At 42.9% G+C, this 20,683-nt stretch overlaps 2 long non-coding RNA genes across 7 annotated transcripts; one reads left to right on the plus strand and one right to left on the minus strand.

Annotated features, from left to right (window-relative positions):
* The first annotated feature begins 593 nt into the window (after window positions 1-593).
* On the plus strand, window positions 594-4,966 carry LOC123071656 (uncharacterized). 2 transcript variants are annotated; one of them, XR_006434483.1, is made up of 5 exons: window positions 594-2,094; window positions 2,240-2,354; window positions 2,536-2,695; window positions 3,510-3,649; window positions 4,609-4,966. It is a non-coding gene; the product is annotated as an uncharacterized lncRNA (long non-coding RNA). The 2 variants fall into 2 exon arrangements; XR_006434482.1 differs by having other exon boundaries at window positions 3,510-4,966.
* A 9,478-nt stretch (window positions 4,967-14,444) lies between these two features.
* LOC123066038 (uncharacterized) lies at window positions 14,445-20,119 on the minus strand. Of its 5 annotated transcripts, none has more exons than XR_006431207.1 (8): window positions 19,707-20,119; window positions 19,551-19,613; window positions 19,372-19,449; window positions 18,863-19,273; window positions 18,689-18,780; window positions 18,463-18,555; window positions 14,797-15,440; window positions 14,445-14,706 (listed from the first exon to the last, which is right to left on the minus strand). It is a non-coding gene; the product is annotated as an uncharacterized lncRNA (long non-coding RNA). The 5 variants fall into 5 exon arrangements; XR_006431208.1 differs by lacking the exons at window positions 14,445-14,706; window positions 14,797-15,440 and adding an exon at window positions 16,647-17,952 and having other exon boundaries at window positions 18,863-19,042; window positions 19,233-19,273; XR_006431209.1 differs by having other exon boundaries at window positions 18,463-19,042; window positions 19,233-19,273.
* Between the last annotated feature and the right edge of the window lie 564 nt (window positions 20,120-20,683).

The raw sequence follows: 20,683 nt of genomic DNA on the forward strand, positions 1-20,683 counted from the left end.
GTTGACCTTTTTTGAGGAACACATTCATTGAAGAGTGACATAAGGGCTGGAGCTTCCAAAGAAGAAAATGAGGAAGATGGTTGTCCATGATCATCATTACTCTCAAGACTGCACTCGTCCAACAATGTGCATATATTGGCAATTATTCCATTAACATGACCCTCACATTCTGGACTAGAAGGACTAATACCATGCAACATAGCAAAGCAAACAAGCAACATTTCATTTTTGTACCGAGGATCAAGAAGTGTAGCCATTCCCATTAGACCTTGAATATCAGTCCAATACTTGTTAAATTTCTCATCCTTGCTAAATGTCATGGCTTCTATCACCTCCTTACCACAAGTTGACCATTGCCTCATATCTATCTATACCTATATTAATTTGAGACTCCGTAAAAATTACCACGTAATCAGTAATTAAGAACCGTACATCTGGTGGGACCAAGTTATTAAGGTGTTTACTCCGCGTACAAAATACAAAGCAATGGACATGTAAATTTACCCTCAGAGTTTGACACAAATTGCCCACTATGCCACGGGCAAGTGAAAAAACTGATTTGTTTTATTTTTCAATCTGTCCTATCTCCCTCATCTACTTGCAGCGACTCTAAAAAAATCCCCTTGCAGCAGCCATCATACGCCGCCGCCGCCAGCCCACAACGGAGTCCCGGCCGCCGGCTCCCCGTTGCTCTTCGCCTCCTTGGAAGGTCGGATCTTGCCACCGCCCCGAACTCGCGGTCTCTCCCCACCCCAATATTTCAGCTCTCCCATAGATCCTCTCCGATCCGGAGTTCCACGCGTAGGGCACCAGCATGCAGAGGCAAGGAATGCCGCTCCTCCTCCAACCAGCCAGCCATAGCGGCGTCGTTCCTCTGACATGCGAAGGGGCTCTCCTCTCCCACTGGTCGGCGCCTCGACTTGGACTCCTACAGCCGGCACCTCCACTTCAGCTCACACCGGCCGGCATCCTCCGCCGCCAAATCTTAACCACTTCGTGTTCCTCTGGCCTTCATGTGTATCTCCCGTTATATCTCCTCTCTGTTCTGATTTTCAGGAAGAAGGTTCATTTTTGTGGCCCGTTTCCACTAGGTAGATGGGATGGCAATGGCGGTTCCTTGGTTGAAGGATGCAATGCAGCTCACTAAATTTGAAGTTGTACTATTTTGGTCTGCCTAGATACCCAAGCAGGGGAGATAGGCTGCAAGTTGGGTAGAAAGCGGCATGATTCTCGGCAATACTCTTTACTTGGTATTTGATGATTACTCTTTACTTGGTACAACGTTCTTGATGATTTAATATAGTCTGACCCTGCTGTAGAAAGAAGCTTACATACATGCCTGGATGTGTTCGAGATGCATTGCAGTGTGTATTACTCTTTAGTTGGTATAATGTTCTAGATGATTTTAATAGTCTGGCCCTGCTGTAGAAAACAGTTTACATACATGCCTGGATGTGTTCGAGATGCATTGCAGTGTGTACTCATAGGTGGTCGTGAAGGGCGACTAAAAGTAATCCATCATCACATCAAGTTTCTGGAATTCTGGGGATCGAAATCAGATCGAGATGCCAATGTCCTGTATGTTGCTTCAGTTATATGGCTTGAGCTGGTCAATCTGCAAGATGATGCAAAAAATTGCTTGCAGATAGTCTGTATGTATGTGTACAGACATGCATGTTGTATGTTTATATCAATTTTGCAAATTGACATTTGTTCAGATGCTTCTAAGTAGTGGTTCATGAAGATTCAAAGTAAATCTAAATTACTTTGTGTTGCCTATCCTATTACTTGATTTTTTTGCTAACTATGTGTATGAGTAAATTTCCAAGATGATGCAAAAAAATCGCTTGCAGATAGTCTGTATGTGTACACACATGCATGTTGTATGTTTATATTAACTTTGCAATACTGATGTTTGTTCAGATTCTTCTAAGCAGTATGCTCTAGCAGAACGATGCTTCCCTTTCCTTACTGTTGTTGCTAAATATTTTTTTTATGTGGCATATGAGGACTGAACAGCATCAGGCCAACGATCTCACCCTGGGAGTCCACTTCTTTACGGTCATGACATCTGCCTTGACAAATTATCTGGAGGTAATTTATTTGGTTCCCTCCATTGGATGAAGACCTATTTTGTGTTGTTTAGTTGCATGAAAACTTCCTGAAGCATTTTATTGACATTGGATAGAGCTGAGAAAATCTATTTATGCTTATAGTTTTGTGTGCCTTTTTCTAGCAGTTGAGCTCCAGAGACGAATGGGGAGGTGGACTTTGCTGGAGTTATCATGTGTTCTTGCAATCAGAACGCATGGGGATTATAAGCCAATATACGATTTGTTCATTTTCTTTTAGAGGTATATGAACATTGATTCATATGATTAGTTGGTACTTAAGAACATGGATACCCACACTTTCCTTGATAGTCCAAAAGGTTCAGATTTTAAATATAGATGTTAAGCTATGATGAGAATCTTATTGACTCAGCCATCGTATTTTGTTTTAGGTAGATAATCATTAGTTCATATTTCTGAACAGGGAAAGCCATGGTATTCGGATGGCGGAAGCAGTTCTGATATTTGATATAGATTTAAAGGACCAGGAGAACCTAAGTGGCTCATTCCTATACCAACATTCCGATATATACGGGGCAGTTCTTAAACGTGCAAATGTTCAAGCCATTAAAACACCCTCTTAGGTTCGTATACATAAGCAACTGCCATATTTTGAGAGACTGAATTCTACAATGATTTGCATAGATTCTTATGAGGATAATCATGAACTGCATAAAGTTTTTTATTTTTTTTGTAAATATTGAATGGAATAAGTATTTTTAGGTTCATTTATAATGATATAGTATTTCTGTTTAGGCAGTACCGAGTGTTAGATGTTCCATATTTGAATTAGCTTTCCCTAAATATAAAATACTAGAAAGGTCTGAGTGGCGAGTGCTACTTCATTGAAATTTGATTGTGCCTGCACATTATAAAATACAAGTTATGGTCCTGCAGGATTACCTCCCTTCTCTAGAGATAATTTGCTTAATGTGTTCCATGGTGCAATTAAATTGGATACAAGTATGCAAAAAATATCTTAGTAGTAATATAGAAAGCACATGTCATTCTAATGTACTTCCCACATTTTACTATTTATGTTAATTAGTACTCTGCAATGAGCCTAAAAATAGTACTATAGGGAGATGCAGGCAAGACCTAATATGTTGTCATTTGAAAATAAAAACTACCTACTTTACAACTGTGGATTTCATTTGTACATGTAAAAGAAACTATCTTAGACAGATATATGATTCATCAGGTTCAATGAAAGTAAGCTTAAATACCATGTATTTTTTTTTGCACAAAGATTATTGGCTACTGTATGCATCCTCTTTACATTTTTTAGTCTATAGCGAAGTAGAAAAAAATCAGTTCAGTAATGCCTTTGCTCCAAACGAGCAAACAATTGTTGTTAATAAAAATAAATCACAGACTATTGATTTCATTTGTTTGCAGGAAAAACATTGTATTTTCACACTTATGGAAAATGAACTTTAAATCACGAAAAATGTTGATTTTTTTACAAGAGATCTTGAGGGTGAGATAATTTTCAGCAAATTCAGAGGAATAGCTTAAGTACCAGGGCGACACATGTGGTAATTAGCATAACATGGATGTTGCATTAATTTTCTTATTTAAACAGTACAATTTGTGTAGTTAAGTCATTCATTATAAAGAAATGAGTTCTATCATTTGTCATGCCATGGAAGTATGGTTTGAAGTTTCCTTACTGTAAAGATTTTTCTTCAACATCTACAAGCTGGCTAGCAAAATTATTGCAACTACAGTTCACATCAGGTATAAGGCGACATGTAGGGCCATCATCTATGTCCATACATCTTAATCTCATTTTCGCTGACGGTTGCTTTGCTATCTTAGTCATTGATTATTACTGAATGTAGAAACCACATGGAGCTTGTGCCGTTTTCTTCTTTCTGTTACTATATATATGTTCGGAGCAATGTAAGGTTTCTTTTTGTGAAGTTCATCGTGCTTATGGTACAATATTTAGCCATACAATTTCTATTAGAAACCATCATCCTGTATGCCTTTTCTTTCACTACTTTTTGTACAGCAAACCAATGGATCAACTAACCACAAGCTTAGCATGTGGTATGCATAAATATCTAGCTTAGTACTCCCTCTGCAAATAAATATAAGTAGTGATCTAAACGCTCTTATATTTCTTTACGCCGGTAGTAGAAAACATGCTTAGTACAACGCCTTCTAACCATGCAGTAGCAGTTCCCACCCAATGCTACTGTTTTGTACACAGACGAGAAGTTTGTTTGAGAAAGAGGAGCATGCTTCCTGCCTTTCATCCAATATTATATATTTCTATTTCCTATGTGGAACTAACAGTTCATGTCTCTAGCTTCTACTACTTTATCGTTTTAGACAAAAGCTTTTGTAACCATGATGCTGATATACTTGTGATACGTACTTCATGTGCTACCACATTAATAGGGTGATTTAAATAAAAGTACCTGAATTTATATTCTTCCACATTCCGCCAATATTCAGTAACAAAGTTCTATTTTTGTTTACAAACCAGTACATTGGTCGCAAGGAAAAAAATCTACTTGCTGTCGGGAACCAAAGCAACAACAGATCAAGTTACTTGGTCGGAAGAAATTGTCAAGGGTCGCAGCTTACGCATGATTGGAAGTGGCGATCTTAGTCTATCTCACCTAAGTTACATGATATAAAAAATTAGTAAAGATGTAGAACAACCTAGAATTTTGCGTCTCAACTATGTGTCATATTTTCTTATTATCATATACTTTTTTTGAGACGGTCTTACTATTATACTTTGTAATGCTTATAATTCACGAGTGATAGATTCTGAGATGTACTACCGATGTGACCAAGGATGTCCAGTTTTACTTGATATTGAGTACTGGAACTTAAAAGCTTCTTCAACATCCGTCTACTTATTTCATTTATATGGAATTAAATTACAATAATAAAGATATTTTTTGATATAAAATATTATTGAAGACATCTAAGTGGTGAAAAAAAATCATATGCACTAAATATTGTGTTATTTGCATCTGTTCGTGCACAGATCATTAGAAAAAATTATATCAAATCTTATACCGGTTAGCTGCAACCAAATGACATCCTAAAGTGTGTATTCAAACTTTAGTTATCTCAATAATTAACAAAAGTTGTTTTCATTTGCCAGGTCAAGATAGAACTTCAAACTACATTTAGTTTCTAAAGTATTACTAATATTTACATGAAAAATAGTGGCCCAAGCTGCACCTTCAGCACTACATCCATATCCAAAACTAAAACAACAATGTTTTTTACAACGGTAAACCATAACCTATTTCGTCCTACCAGTGACCAAGAACAATATTTGCAATATTTAGTATAATTTTTGATAGCATATGTTCAACATAGGATATAGTTGCAATACTTATATATTTAGTGTGTTATAAACTAGCCCGTGCGAATGCACGGGTTGACGACTAGTTCATTTTAATTTCACAAATCTTGGGAAAATAGATGTTGACAGTTACATAATCAGTCCCGGAAAACATTTCAGTGATTTCAAAGAACAGCCGCAACCTTTCTACAACATCGATAGAAATGTCCATTCTTCCTTAGAAGGGAGACTCTCTTATTGCTACTCAACCTTCTTTAATTGCTCAAAAACGACCTTATATGGTAGAGCCACACTAAGCATTGTGTAAGTTGAGTTCCACCTAGTCTTACAATCAGGTATTAATCTTCTTGTTATTTTGACCTTTTGAAACTTAGCAATTTCCTCAAATTTCTCTATTCGTTTTGGTGAGGCAATCCAAAAAGCTATACTATCTCTAATCTTTTCAATTGCTGGTTGCATAGCATCTAAGCCATCTTTGACAATTAAATTCAGAATGTGGGCACAACAACGCATGTGAGTCAAGGTACCTTGCAACATGAGTTTGTCCGTCCCTATCCTCTTCACCAACAAGTCAATTGTCTTGTCATTTGAAGAACAATTGTCAACATTCACCGTTGATAGCTTCTCATCAAGATTCCAAGATATCAATGATTCATGAAGTTCTTCAGCTATACCTTCAGCGGTGTGAGGAGCTAGCACATAAATAAACCTACAAATGCAATGAACATATGTTATACAACAACAAATATTGATGAAAACAACACCAAACAATTTACTATAGCAGCAAATGTTGATAAAAACAAGGGTTAATTATCCTTTTGCCCTCAGTGGTGTCCATGTGCTCAGTTTTGCCCTCAGATGCGAATTGTGCTCAGTTTTGCCCCTAGTCCGTGCGCACCGACTCGTTCCGTGAACTCTGCCGTCTCCGTCAGGTCAACCTTTTGACTCGGCCCTTACAGGTGGGACCAGGCGGCAGAAACGGCCAATTTTATTCAGACCGTTGCACGCGTGGCTTGTGGGACCCAGCAAAGAGCCGTTGAGCAGAGAGCAGTTGGCGGGTGTGCTATATAAGCGGGCGACAGCGGCGGTGACCACGGCGACAGAGAGCACGGCGGTGACCACGGCGAGAGAGAGAGAGCACGGCGGCGGGAAGCTAGCTGTGGAGGGCGGGGCGGTGGGAAGCTAGCAGTGGAGGGCGCGTCGGTGTTGAGATCCCCTTCGGCTCCGAGCTCCATGTCTTCCTCAAGCTCCCGCGCCACCTCGCGGATGCAGAGCCGGGCGCGTGTGGACATGCCTGTCTTCGTCTGTCCGTGGTGCCGGGCGGGCGTTGATCGAAGGGTTTCTCAGACCCTGAGGAACCAGAATCATCCGTTCTACGTGTGCAGCGAGAATAGGGTAAGAATCGGGGCAATTGCACCATTTTTGTCGTCGGGATGTTTGAGCAATGGGTTGATCTGTTTGGTGTTCATGTAGGTGACATGCTTCTTTCTTTGGGTCGATGCTCTGGCCAAGACTCTGATGAATGAACTGCAAGAAGATCATGAAGAATGGTTGCGCATGCTGCCACGAACGGCAGTGGCCACACCACGAGCTTCGGAAGAAGAGATGGATGCCGAAGCACGCACTGACAGAGAGCTAGCTATTGAGCTTAGGATGTTGAAGAAGAAGGTTAGGAAGCTTGAAGATCAAGCACTACCAATACCCATTTGCAAATACTTTTGGGCATTTGTAGGTATGGTAATCGCACTGGTTGTAATGTTGAAAATGTATGGAAAGGCATGAATTGTGAAGGAATTTGTAATCTTGAAATTGTTTGAGAAATTCACCTAGTTTAAATGTTGGTTAAAGTTGTTTAAATGTTGAAACAAAAAGAGAAGAAGTGACCAACATTTAAATATGTTGGAAAAAAAGAGAAGAAATTAGGAATTCAGAAACTTTTGATCAATGAAATGCAGCTCTCTGCTCTGCCTTTCTGTCCAAAAAAAGGTTGCTCTTGGGCCAAATTCAGAGCGTAGAGCCAAGTGCAGGCTAGACTAATGGGCCAACTGCATCCAATTAGGCCCATTCAGGGGTTTTCTTGCGTATTTTTCTGTTTTCTATTCTGATTTAATTTAGGCAGTAAATCATAATGCTGAAACTTTTTGTGGAAGCTAATTGAATTATTCCGGAGCCAAACAATTAAGGTTAGAAATTTTTTGGAGCTGTTAATTAATCCAATTCAAATACACCGTGATTTAAATCAAAGACCAAAATGTCATGGAAAATGTGCCTCAGCTCTGGTAGAGGTTTACGCCAGGTGCCAAAATAAATGAACGTTTTTTAAGGGCATTACATTGAGAAAAACATAATATGTCTAAAAAAATGAAGGGTGGAAAATGCACAAAAAATTGGTGCGGCTGGGGACTCGAACCCAGGACCGCGTGGTTTTGTGGTGTTTAGGGCTGCGCTGGTAACCGCTAGGACAGATGGCAAGACTTCGACATGGGTAGGGAAGGAAGGTATACATAGTGAGACTGTGATTTTTTTTTTAAAAAAATAGTGAGATCGTGAATGTTTGCACACGCGTGAGAGTGGTTTTCTTTTGTTTTGCACTTAAATTTTGGAGGGTTGGAAGGTTGAAAATGTATGTTGCACTACCACATGATTTTGGTCAGAGTGGCACTTGGTTTAGGGTTAGAGTGGCACTTGGTTTAGGATTTAAAGGGAATAAATTTGCATGTTAGTTCATGACTTTTTGTTTGAATGAAACAGAGGGCTTCTCACCCCCTCCGAAAACCACAAGTTCTCGAACTTCATGAATTGTTTAGGGAAGAAATGATAAGTTTGGGCACGAATATTTTTTAACACACATAATAAGATGGAACACACCTTACCATTACAATAACTTAGATAAGTTCAGGACAGTTCACGGACACATGACGAAACATGACACGACACGACACGACATAGAAAAGCAACAAAATAAAAAACCAAACATGACGAGCTTGACTCCGGGCTTGAACATCTTCATCTTGACCTCCTTCTTCCACCTTGGCCGCGCGCGCCCCTTCAACACCGTCTTCATCTTCACACCTCCTCCTCCTCGTCGTAGGGAAGGGAGTGCATCTGGCCTGGAGCGGGGAAGATGCGCTCGTAGTTGGTGTAGATGTTGTAGATGGTGAAGAAGATGGCCTCGCAGCCGCACCAAAAGACTTGGCCGAGGAGCTCGCGCGCGTCAAATGGGTTGGTGAAGGTGACCGTGAGCAGTAGGAGGATGCCGCCGCGGTCACGAACCTCGTTGAGGGTGAACATCCTCGGCGAGCCCCGTGGGAGGTGGGCATAGCCGGCTCTGAGGAAGGCGCGGGTGAGTTCGACGGAACCCCTCCACCTTGAAATAGCCCACACACGGAGCTCCCTCTCCACGAGCACGCCCGGTGGGTAGCGCAGCTCCGGCACCACAGGAGGACGGCTGAAGGTCGGCCCGTTGAACTGCATCTTCTTCACTTGGTCTCGCTTGGGGAGGGCTCGGTCGCTTGGGTGTTTGAAGTTGGAGAGGATCGGATCTGGCTTGTGGGTGGGAGAGGAAGAGAGGCACCCCATTTATAGGCCTGTGGGTGGGAGAGGAAGAGAGAAAGAATGAGAATGGTGCGTGTGTGAATCCGAACACGTGTGTGTATCCGTTATGTTTTGCACACTTAAATTTTTGCACGAAAACGATGCATCTTTGACCGGGCAGTGCATGTGAATCGCTTCCCCGAACCACTGCCCTGAACCACCTAGCTCGCCTCGCTAGCCTAGCTTGCCTAGCGCACCTCGCTCGCCTCACTCGCATGCATGCACGTCGCCGCCTCCCGCGCATGCGCAAACCCACGTAGCCACCTCCATGCATGCAAGGCCTGAAAAGGCCGAGACGGGCTATTTACCGCGGTTTCAGGCCCAGACAACGAGACGGCCCAACGGTCCATCGAGCGCGCCCGATATTTGTTAAAAAAACAATCTCCCAGCCAATCAGATTGCATCTCGCGGATCGCCCCCCTCCTCCCCGCAGATTCCTTCTAGAAGGGTTAGATCGACGGCCCTTGATCGCCGCTAGGGTTAGATGAACTGTCCTTATTCAGCGCTAGGGTTAGCGGGGTTTGGGAGGGGTTTGGAGCAGTCAAAGCTATGTTTGACCAGATTTCAAATGAGCATAATAAATTATATAAAAATCAGAAAAATGAAAAACCTGCGCACATAGTCCTCTTATGTCATATTCTAACGATTTAAGTTGATAAACAAGCTTTACATACATTTAATTGATAAGTTCATGTGTATTGTATGATATCTCGATTATCTCAAACTCTCTTGTATGAAGTGAAGAGAAGTGTTTTGGAGAAATGAACATGAAAATTTCAAAAAACTCACCACAACTTCATTTTGGAGTGACTAAGAAGGATCCAGGCTTAGTTTTTCATTTTGATGTTTTACACTTGTTTAAATCTTGGTCAAAGTTAAGTTTAACCAGAATTCAAATGAGCAAAACAAATTAAAAAAAAAATCAAAAAATGGAAAAACCAGCGCACATAGTCTGTACATATAGAATATATGTGTAGGAAAGTTATTTGGCTGATTTAGATAAGGTCAAAAAAAACCTTGCTTAGAAATGAGGCCGTTTACCCTACCTTTGGACCCCTCTTTTTAGCACATTTTTCATGAAAATTTCAACAACCTCACCACAACTTCATTTTGGATTGACTAAGAAGTATCCAGGCTTAGATTTTCCTTTTGATTTTTTAGACTTGTTTAAATCTTGGTCAAAGTTAGGTTTGACCAGAATTTAAATGAGTAAAACAAAATTCAAAAAAATCAAAAAAAAAAGGAAAAACCATGTGCTCATTCAAACATCATCCAACAGATATTTAAACATCATGTCAAACATACTTCTAACATAGGTCCAACATCATCCAACAGAAATACAACATGTCAAGTGATAAATGTTTCATAATACAACATCATTCCTTATTCATAATGTTTCATAATTGTTCATAGATAGCGTTGGGGCTTCTGTCTGTTCCTTGAGCTTCTTGCCATCACTTTGCTCCTCGCGCACCTTGTGCTCATTGTTTCTTCTCTTCTTCTCTTGGTTGTCGGTACCTTGCGCGTCTTCTTCAAACCTACCATAGAGCTGTGCAAAACATAAAGGGTCCAAACATAAACGGTAATGAGATCATGTCAAGTGATAGATGTATAGTAGTATTTGACCCTTGCAAGATTTACATACCTAGCAGAACTCACAACAACAGAAGGTTGGTCACCATTTGGAGCCTCACTTGGATCATCATTTGGAGCCTCACTTGGATCATCATTTGGAGCCTCACTTGGATCACCATGATCACCATTTAGAGCCTCACTTGGATCACCATTTGGAGCCTCACTTGGATCATCATTTGGAGCCTCACTTGGATCACCATGATCACCATTTAGAGCCTCACTTGGATCACCATTTGGAGCCTCACTTGAATCATTATTTGGAGGATATTTTGGATCATCGTCAAAATCATGCGGCTGTTGACCATCATCATTTGGAACCTCGTCAAAATCCTCATCTGATGCAACCGGCTGTTGACCATCATTTTCATCATCTGTTGAGGCAACCGGCTGCTGACCAACATTTTTATCGAAGCCTTCATCGAAACTCTCTTCGAACGCTGGATCTACTGTGTCATCACAATACTTACCGAAATGACCAGACCCACCACATCTTGTGCACTTACGCTTCCTCGCTCCAAGTCTAGCTCCTTCGCTGCGAGGTCTGATTCGACTCTTCCTTGGTCTACCTGCTGCTCTCTTCAGAACTGGAGCGCAAAGCTTGAATCCAGGGTCCACCATGTCCCATTGTTGTTTTCCCTCCATAGCAGACAAGGCATAAGCATATGTGGCTTTGAACCTTGCAACAGAGTAGTAATCATGCACATACTGCTGTATGTTCCCTGCTGGACCTGGGAGAGAAGTGATGAAAAACAAGGCATGAATGCATGGCAACCCAGTTATCTGCCATTGCCTACAACTGCAAGTTCTAGCTTCTAAATCCACTGGATATCTCCATTCCCTCTTCTCTTTATCCGAATATGATATCTCTGCTGTGGTACCCGAGCAAAGCGTCATGTTCATTTCCAAGCCTGTTGTCTTCTGCTTCAGTTCATTCATCACGGCAGGGATGATAATGTGGCCCATGAATTTTGCCTCGGCTATTCTTGCACGATAATAAAATTTCTGCATGTATTCTATCCTTATCCTGTCAAGCAAATCCACCACATAATGACCCTTTAGTTTCCGGATCGTTGAGTTGAAAGACTCTGCTAGATTATTATGCACATAGTCAACTTTGCTCACTTCACTAAATTGGCTTCTGGCCCATAACTTGGAGTGGTGTGTTTCCAAGTATTCTTTCACTTTGGGATTCATGTATAACTGCCTCAAGTGGTAGTTGTGCTTCTTCACACTGCATGTCAAAGATGCTGGCCATAAATTGTCGGTATACACCTTTCCTTTGAATTTCTTCATGAAATTTGCAGCAAGGTGACGCATGCATTCCCTATGCTCTACTCCAGGGAACACATTGTCCACGGCCACTTCTAAACCTTTGCAGGCATCTGTATGAATGACCAACCCATTGGGATGTGCAATAGCCCAGCGGAGATTATGCAAAAACCAAGTCCAGCTCTCCTCAGACTCTGTCTCCAGCACACCATAGGCAACTGGAAATACAAAACTATGTGCATCAACTGCACAAGCTGCTACTAACTGTCCTTTAAACCTCCCTGTGAGAAAAGTGGCATCAATAGCCAAATAAGGCCTGCAGCCTGCCAAAAAACCCCGGCAACAAGCCTCAAAGCAGACAAAAACCCTTCTAAAACATTCCTTGGTCTTTGTCACTCCCCTGAATGTGTACTCCATGGTGTGGTGATCAATATCTACAATACTACCTGGGCTTGTCCTCTCCACTTCACCTTTGAATGAATACAACAATTGAAAACTTTCCTGCCAGTTACTATAAATAGAATCCATAGCATGTTGTTTACCATTGAACAACCTCATGTATGGTAAATCTATCTTGAACTTATCTTTGATGTTCTTCTGCAATTCCTTTGGACCCACTTGCTGGTTTTCTTTCACCCACTTTTTTACTTCTTCTGCCACCCATCTTGACTTGGCTCTACTGATTATATCCTTCCTAAGGGTTGATTCTTGGCATGTGTGCTTAAAAGGGTTCACTTTGACCTGAACATTAGTGCTATTCCGCATTTTAGATGCAAGTAGCCTCCATGGACAACCCTCAGTCGGACAGTGCACTCTGTATCGTACTTGATCGCTCTTGTCAACTTTGAAAGTACGTTCTACCTTGATGCAGTATGTCACAAGTGCATTTCTACACTCATTCATGGATGCAAAAACTGTACCTTCTTCCATTTGAGGGTTCAAAGGGTCCCATTCAACAGCTGCAAGGTCTTCGTCCTCACCCATCGCGTCATCATCCACACGGACTGCATTGTGAGCCTCATCTTGGTTTTCAGCCCGAGGTGCCCGTCATAAATTTTGAATAACATCAGAATATAACTTCTCTTCATCAACCCCAGAATTGTAGCCATCAGGCTCCACTTCAAGGGGGACCCTACTGCTGTTGCCCACACTTGTCGAGCCACCATGTCGCCGTGCACCAACTGAACTGTTCTGGCTAGAGATGCCATTACGACGACTTGATTCTCCCCGAGATGTTGCACCCGCCATCCTAGGTCCAAATGCCTGCTCAAGCACATCAACTTGCAGCCTCACATGAAAATTATCTTTCTCTTTATGCCTAACAAACATGGTAGCTAGCTCTTCATCATTACTAACTGTCACCCAATTCTTTTCCCCATCATAGTATTTGTATACCACTTCATCAAGCAAACCCCAAGGATATTGGCTACAAATTACCTCCCCAAATTGTCTGAAACTCCAATTACTAGCCATTGGCAACCGATAATCAAAACCTCCTTGGTATTTCTTCTTATCCTTTGCATCGAACATGTATCGGTCCCTTCTAATGTGCACCATGAAAGCAAACCGCAACTCCATCCTAACCGGCGAAAAACAGAGACGCAATCAGCACACTAATTGGGCAAACCTACTCGAATCGAGTGTTCAAATGCACAACTAAGCTCAATCTAAACAAGAGGCGAGACTTACCCCTCGGAAACCCAGTCGTGGACGCGGCAGATCTCCGGCCCGATGCCTGCCTCGCCAAATACTCCGGGGTCGCCGCTGCTCACCATTTCGCCCTAGGGTTCTTCCTCCTAGTTCAAATAGCTCCAGCAGCCCCCCACCTTTGAGCGCTCTGGCCGGGCGCACGGAAGGAGGCCGCGCCACGAATCGAGCAGGTGGCGGGCGCCCCACTCGTGGCGTCGCAGGAAGGTGGTGGGCGTCACAATGAGCCGTGGAGCGTAGGCACAGGGAGGTAGCGGCGGGGCAGGCCGTGCAGCTGGTGGCGGGGCAGGTGCTGGCCGCGGCGCAGGCGGCGGCGGCGGTGGCACAGGACAGCCGGCCGGGCGGATGGGTGTGAGCTAGAATGATTTGGGGATTTAGTTGCATGGGCCTACATGTTAGCTCCGGACCCACGTCCACGCGGTCCCACGTGTAAGCTCCGGACCCACAAGTACTAACGCCGGCGGACGGAATGGACTCAAATATGGCCGTTTGGCCTCGTCGTAGTTGCTGTGCTCAGACTAGGGGCAAAACTGAGGACAATTTGCATCTGAGGGCAAAACTGAGCACATGGACACCACTGAGGGCAAAAGGATAATTAACCCTAAAAACAACACCAAACAATGTACTACAGCAGCAAATATCAATAAGAACAACACCAAAGAATGTACTACAACAACAACTATAGATACAAACAACACCAACAATGTACTACACCAGCAAATATTAATAAAAACAACACCAAACAATGTACTACAACAGCAAATATCGATAAAACAACACCAAACAATGTACTACAACATCAAATATCAATAAAAACAACAGCAAAGAACGTACTACAAAAACAACTATCGATAAAATAACATCATATACCTCATGATAACACTCCTAATTTTCCAAGAGTCATCAATGAAATGGCCCGTGATTTCCATGCATCCTTTCTTTTGATTGCCAGCCGTCCATAAATCAGTAGTGATAGCCACCCTTGATCGATTTGCAGCCATCTACTCGATAGCCTTCTTCCTTTCAACTTTGTAAGCGTCCAAAATATCCCTCCTATGAATAAAGAGGTGAAAATCAGACATTGAATATATTAAACAAAACATAACATATTAGTAGAATAATTCATAGATGCATAAGACATACCTAATAGTGTTTCTTGTCACCATAGTAAACAAGGTTTGCAATGCACTAACAAATCTTTAAAACCCCGTATGATCAACTATGGATAAGGAGTACTCATGCAGCACAATCATGGAAGCAAGCATCTTTCTAACAAAAACTTGGTTAAAAGTATAGTTCTCCACCGAAACTTTTCCATGGCTACTAGAACTGAACCTCAAAGAAGATTGGCTCAAATAGTACAAGCCACCAAATGAACATGAAGATGCTTTGTCCCATTCTTTGATTCCCCTCCAAGTTTCTTCTTACAATGAAGACATTGTGCCTTCCATCTCCCACGGACCTTCACTTTCTTGAAATCAACCCAGACAATTGATGTGAGCTTTCTCTTAGAACCAACTGCATGTCCTTCCTCAGCTCCATCTTCCTCTTCATCCTCATCCCCGTCTTCCTCTCCATCCTCATCCTCATCCTCATCTTCCTCTTCATCTCCTTCATCCGCAGCTTCCTCTTCATCCGTAATTTCAACATGTTCTTCAACAAACATTGCGTCATAATCGACGGATTCATCAAATTCTTCGTCCACATCCTCAAATTCAAGCACACTACTTGTAACTGAATGCACAATTGCAGTTTCGGTTGACGGTGTCGTCAATGAATCAATTAACCTATCAAAAAGAATAAAAATAGAATTATTAGATTTGGTGTACATAGTGGCGGTAGCAATTTGGACTCTACTATATGTATTTCTTGCAAGTCTACTAAAACAGTAGCAATTTGTACATGTAGCCTGCAATATGATGACCAGAAAAAACACACTGCATATTGTTTGTACAAGGATTCCGAATCTATTTTGTTTCTTTCCTACAGGAGTGTACTAGCTTCAACTTAACTTCTGAAACTTTCATGAAAAAAGACCCTATACTACAGTCTAAACCAAACCCTAGCAAATCTAATCCACGAATTCACAGAAAATTAACATCATCCATCACAAACCCTAGCACCATCCATCTCAGATTGTGAGAGATCGGGGTTGCTCACCTTGTCTTTTAACTTCTTGCGGACATTGAAGTTGGATGGAAGTTCGAGAATCAGATTTGAAAGCCCTCTGCCTCCTCTTCCACGAAGGCCACGACCTGCTACCCTTCCACCATCGCCGCGCGTAGTTGTAGTAGAGAGAGGAAGGCGGCTGGTGGATGCAGACTACGCCGGCGGCACAGGCGGCGGCGCCCTTTCACCCGACTTGAGACGTGAAGAGGCCACCATGGGGTTCGTCACCGGCAGCGGTTCCCCTTCTCCAGATCAGACCGGCGGCGGTGGAGAAGACGTGGAGGGAGGAGGCTAGCCGACGCAGATCATGGTCGGCGGCTCTTGCAAGATGGGATCGAGTCAGGCGGCGGCTGGGGTCCTAGGTTTAGGTTTAGGTATTCTGAGGGAGATAGAGAGTTGAGGGCTCGAGCGAGGGGAAAGAGCGAGTGATACTGGCCATCCAGGGAAGGGTTGGTTTGGCCTCGACGCTGGGGGTCGCTCAGGCTCCGCTCGGTCGCATTGGGTTGGGCCAGATCAGTGCTTGGTAAAAAATGTAATTTCACGGGTATTGCAAGGTTTCAGGTTCGGGGACTACGGAAACGGGTGTAAACCCACGAAACGTGTCGGGTTGTATAATGTGCCCAACAACAGCCCCGCGCACGGGGATGAAAAGGTGCCCATCCCCGTCCCCTAATAGGGTAAAAACCCATGGGGGCGCGCGTTTCGAGGCCCATTGCCATCTTGACCTGGAATCCGCCTACCACGCACATCCCACCTGAAAACAAGGCGTCACGCTCACATCCACCAAGAAGAACAACCGAGGCCACCATGACAACTAAGAGGGCCACACCAGTGAGATCCAGACGGGACCGGTGTCCCCCTCCCCCCAACCAATATCGTCAGATTTGGCGATTTGGGACAGCTATGGGTGCACGCGAGGGCACAAGGCCACAACCCCGGCCCATGCCGGCCAAAGCTAGTCACAAGAGCCGTCGAGGATGACTCTTTCACAATATCGGGTGAAGGAGGGCCCCTGCCCAAGTCTGGCACAAGTCGACGACGACCACCACCCAGATTCATCTGCATCAAGGAAAGCACGCACAAAGGGACACCCGTCGTCAATGAATTGGGAGAACCGCGAAGGACCGACACCGCCGTCCGAGGCGCGATGAGTACCCCTTCAAGCCATAGCGGGTGTGATGGTTAGCCCCGCCGTCCCCTATCGTCATGTAGGCTTGCCCGACTATGATGGGTGGGTGGGGAGCACTGGCGGAGGACTCCAGTGGGCAAGGTGTGGCAGTCGCCACACCTTGATTCTGTGCCAAAATGTTTTTATACCTGTGCATATATTGTTTGTTAGACCCTTAGCCAAGCGCAAGGCAGTATATGCAAACTCAGATTGGAAGTACACAAGCACGCAGCTTAATTGATGTGCTGCCAAGCACAACGCACATATATGCAAAGCTAGGAAGCACACAAGCAGGTAGCTTGATTGATGTGCTGTCTAGCACATGCACGTCTAACTGCGTCTTCCACTGCACAACAACAATCGGATCAAATTATCTCGGTGGTTTGCCCTGGACAGAACTTGTCGTAACTGCGATCAGAAAACCGAACGGATCCCCACCAATAAAAAAAGAAACTGAGCGGAGAATTTTTTGATGATGCATGCAATTTGCACCTTCTTGGATATATTTTCTTTGACAGTAGTCAGTACATAACCGACTTACCATGCTCAAAGCGTTACCGACTATGCGGCTAGGGATAGACAAACATGCTATTTTCAGCTATAACCAGATCGTCGACATACACTTCAACTAGCAGGTTGAACTTTTGGATTTTCTTCTCAAAGGAATATCTCTTGAAACTGAGACAGGTCTAACTTTGGTCTAACTTTGTTCGAAGCTCTTGGTCGCTAGCCCTTATATATAGTGCCTCGTTGAGCTTGCAAATTTTCTCTTTGCCTTTTTTTCTAGTAGCCAAGAAGTTGTTCCCCGTACACTTGTTTTATTGGACCATTATTGAGGAAAGCAGATTTAACATTCATATAAAAACCTTTCAATCCTCTTGTGCTGCCAATGGCAGGCCCAAAGATTCTAAAAGGACATCCAACATCATTCTGTTGGGGATTTTCACCGATGGTAGAGTAGCCTGTGGTTTTAAATGGATGCTATTAATTTGCAGAGTATGAAAAGAATGTAAGGCATAGCCTAAAATGACATCAATTTATTTGACACCCAAAACATAAGAATAACAGAAACCTATGGGTAAACCATGCCTGCTAGGCTGCTATAGAAAAGAAAATTGGCATAGGAAAGACGCCCACAATAAATAGTCTGACATTACTGAAGGCAACCATCGAAATTCCGTGAAGCAACAAATGCATTGTAGGAAATTATATCTAAAAAAAGGAATTCCAGTGCATATTAAGCAGTGATCAATTCAAGATGTTCCATTCACAACAGTGTTTACAGGGAACATTAGAAATGAGGCAAACTGCATCTGCTGTTCATTGCCCAGGTCATAGCAACAAGAACTGATCTAATTCACGAAATGATCAATATTAACCAACATAACTTGTAACTAAGAGCATGCAGTAAGAGAAGACAAGCCTAAAGAAGTAAGATCTATAGTAAAAACCTTTTAATTGCAATAACCAACCTCAATAGACTGTTGTGTATCCTCAGACTCAGTGTAATACACTGTATCCGAGGGAAACTGGCTCTGCATTTCTTCTATGCTTGCCACTTCATTCTGCAGCAATTATTCAGAGTAGCATGAGTGTACACCAAAGAACTCTTTTTATTTTCGTGTTTATTTGGTCTTGTTGGCACGGGAAGTAGCTTAGGTGGCTGCGTAGGTAGATGGACAACATAAAAAGTAGCACCTTTTGTTTCTGGTCACTTGAGCCTGGTCATTGTCATCATCCTTTTCTTCAACAGTAGGTGATGAAGTTTCAGCTTTACCACCAGAGCTTGCCTCGTGCGTGAGACAAAACCAATCAAGTGGGAGACATGTGTATATATGGGTATATAGCATGAGGGGTTGAAAGTAGCTGCACCTCGGCTTGTTCATCAAGCTTCTCCATAGGACCAGATCTGTCCCATGGGAGCTCGAGTTCTACACCAGCAAGAACAGAGCCATCCTCCGACTACACACAGATATGAAAGGGACGGCAAAGCGCATCGAGCTACCCACAGCCTCCAAAACAGGTATAACAACGGAAACAAGCATACACACCCTGTTCACACGCATACACGAAATATAAGTAGCACCGAGAACGAACAACACACAACGCCCAACCATATCCGGAACATTTAAACGATCAGCACAAAATACAGATATTTAAAAGATCACCAAGGCAGACAGCATGACATAGAAGATACTGAAAGTAAAACACGCACACATGTAGTAGAAAGAAAAGAAGAAACCTTAATGAGTCGAATGACAGTGACAGAAGAGATCGTACAACCTGCGAAATACACAAAAAACAACCGGTCAGAGCACAACGACACACATGCATGCAATGAACACTCGACGGTCATAGAAGCAACAGAACGGCCTATTTACCTGAGGCAGCAAGCAGAAGCACTTTGGTAAGCAGCAGGACGGACGAGAAGAAGAAGCGCCAGCGACAGGAGAATTACGCTGAACCGTAGAACAGGCGTCAGCACACACGCATTTTATCGAGCAGCACACACGCATTTCATCAAACATTTTATAGGCAAGCACAAGAGGAGTGGACTAACCTCAGTGCGAAGGAGAGACGGACCCATGGCTCGACACAAGCAACAACAGGAAACCGTACCAAACTGCGCATGAACGAAAAGGCAAACATGCGAAATTAGCATGACAAATTAATCCAAAGCAGCGGCTAAGAACATGCGAACCATAGAAGTACGAACCTCAACCAGCGTCAACCATCGAGCAGAGGAGGCCCATCGGAACAGAGCATGGGGCTGCCGCATCTTGGCCACCATGCTGAACGAAATGGATAATTGACTGTAATGTGTATGATGAAACATTCAGAAAATTCTCACAACTTCCATCAATTTGGACACAACATTCAGAAATCTTTGCAAACCTTTTAGAAAATTCTCACAACTTCCAAAAAATTCCTTGCAAATTACAGAAAAATTCTCACAACTTTCAGATTAAAACACACATGGCTTTCAAAATAAAAAAAGGCAGACACATGAAAAAAAGGAGACAGATCTTGGACCAGCAGACTGGAGGCCATGGCCTGCGTCCTCCAGATCTTCACACTACTACAGAGCAAGACTATTACCACCCCTCATCACACAAGGTTAGCTGGTAAGTGTGTGCGATAATTGCCAAAACATGATCGTGTGCGATGTGATACGCTCGAGCCGCTGGAGTGTGAGGTGACTTGCATCACATATGGTTACACGGAATGAACCATTTCTGATGTGCATTGTCACATCCATCAAGCTTGCACAAGAAATAAGGATGTCAGCGGATGCATGTCCGCTGGCCTGCTTATTCCTTGGAGCTGAACATTGAGCCTATTTGCTTGAAGTTATATTGTGTGAGTTACATTGAGTCAGTTAAAAAAAGTATCATAATATAAGAAATAGGACTGAGAGGCATATGAATTCTCTCAACAGCTTATCAAGAACTTTATATATCCCTAACAAAAATTAGTGGATATCACCAAGAAGAAGCACAGTGTCTAACTGAACCATTTTTTTTTGAAAGATCCAGCTGCTGGCTGGCTTGTATTGATTGATAGCAGGGAGCATGTGGGAATACAAAAGATGAGGTGATCATAAGATCAAGGATATAATGAAAAGAAAGAGAAAAGGGCTGTCGACAGGTCACAAAACCTGTGATCAGCATTCAAAAGAAAACTAGCTATCTC

This window comes from Triticum aestivum, chromosome 3B (genome assembly GCF_018294505.1).
Source record: "Triticum aestivum cultivar Chinese Spring chromosome 3B, IWGSC CS RefSeq v2.1, whole genome shotgun sequence".
In the NCBI taxonomy this organism is placed as follows: Eukaryota; Viridiplantae; Streptophyta; class Magnoliopsida; order Poales; family Poaceae; genus Triticum; species Triticum aestivum.